The sequence below is a fragment of the Elephantulus edwardii genome, unplaced genomic scaffold, assembly GCF_000299155.1.
Source record: "Elephantulus edwardii isolate Elephantulus edwardi_28Jun2011 unplaced genomic scaffold, EleEdw1.0 scaffold00019, whole genome shotgun sequence".
Lineage (NCBI taxonomy): Eukaryota > Metazoa > Chordata > Mammalia > Macroscelidea > Macroscelididae > Elephantulus > Elephantulus edwardii.
The window spans coordinates 10,939,766-10,941,184 of record NW_006399769.1 but is presented as its reverse complement, the minus strand read 5'-3'; the positions used below and the strand labels follow the sequence as shown (position 1 = coordinate 10,941,184).

At 41.1% G+C, this 1,419-nt stretch overlaps 1 pseudogene; it reads right to left on the bottom strand.

Annotated features, from left to right (window-relative positions):
* Window positions 1–412: 412 nt before the first annotated feature.
* LOC102858558 lies at window positions 413–1,011 on the bottom strand (annotated as a pseudogene).
* Between the last annotated feature and the right edge of the window lie 408 nt (window positions 1,012–1,419).

Here is a 1,419-nt window from a genome sequence, read left to right as displayed (position 1 = left end):
CAAGTGATAAAAATCAAATATCTACCCGTATTGCCCCAGTCACTGAATCAATCCATCTCACTGAGGGTCTTCCTCTCCTGCCTCTCCCGTGCTGTCCGCCTACCCTTTCAAACATGACGTCCCTCTCCAAGGATTGATCTCATCTTGAAACATGTCCAAAGTATGTCAGATGAAGCTTCAGAATCCTTGCAAAAAAAGTACAAATATCTTCTGCTGCCAAAGAACTAGACAGCATTGTGACCTTGGGGTAAAATGGGAATAAAAGATACTGTACTCGACACTAAAGTGTTAATAAATTGAAATGCATCATCTTATTTTACTCATTTTCTCTAAAAGGCTAGGAGGCTACATTTTACTTGAATAAAAGCCATAAAGCAGTCAAATTATTCTTTAAGAAAATTTATTTGTACCTCTAGAGCAGACATAAATAAGGTAAATAAGTGTGTGCAAACAATATTTTTATGAAATGTGTCTTCATATCACATCCTTTCAGTATAGGCTTGTTGCTGAAAAATAACTCTTGGATTTTAAAAATCCATCCACTGCAACAGCCATCTGACTCTGCTTTGCTTTTCATGGCTTCCTCTTTCAGGTGAACTTTCTTTTCCAAGTTCAAGACTGATGTCTCTGGCAGCCTTCTTCTCCTAAGTAATGATGAGAATGCATCCTGCCACGGTCAAGGCCGTCATTAGATAGCTCACCTTCACCCCAAACTTGTTTTTTGCAGCATCCAGCATCTCAAATGAGATAGTCTCTGGGGTTTCATATTTCTTTTCAAATTGACCTGACCCATATCAGGATCTTCCTCTTCCAATGTATTTTGTGTAATGGCACCCTGTAGTGGCTCTAAGGGTGGGATGGAGCTTTTGGACTTTCCTGCAGTTTGATGAAAAACCCACTTATTCTCTTTAAACTAGTGTTTCTGGGGAGCCTCAAAGATGTGAAAACATCTCTTTCATAGAATTGGAAAAAAATTACTGCTGCCAGGAGCAGGCCTCGGGGACTTCCCATGCCGTCCTGCTTTACAGGTTCTCCAAGGATACACTGCTGCAAAACACACTCAGTCACCAGCACCAGGTCAGAGACGAGCTGGCCACAACAGCGGGGTGCAACTGCATGGCCCACTGGTGGGGAGAGCCCAGATTAAGTTTTCTTGGCATTGTAATTGCCAACAAATAGCCTTTCCCAGAGAGGTAGAGTATATAATATTGCACAGTGAATTTTATAATGACACTTACCAGTAGAACCCATCACTTCCAATCATATTTTACAAGACACAGCCTAAAAATAGAGTCCTCAACCAATGTGAGGAATAATGGAAACTGTGTGCCCAGGGAAAAGAAGTGGAATTGGTCAAAATCTAGCAGGTTTTAACATAAAGGAAAACAAACAGCTGCAAGGCTGAAGGCACTCATATGA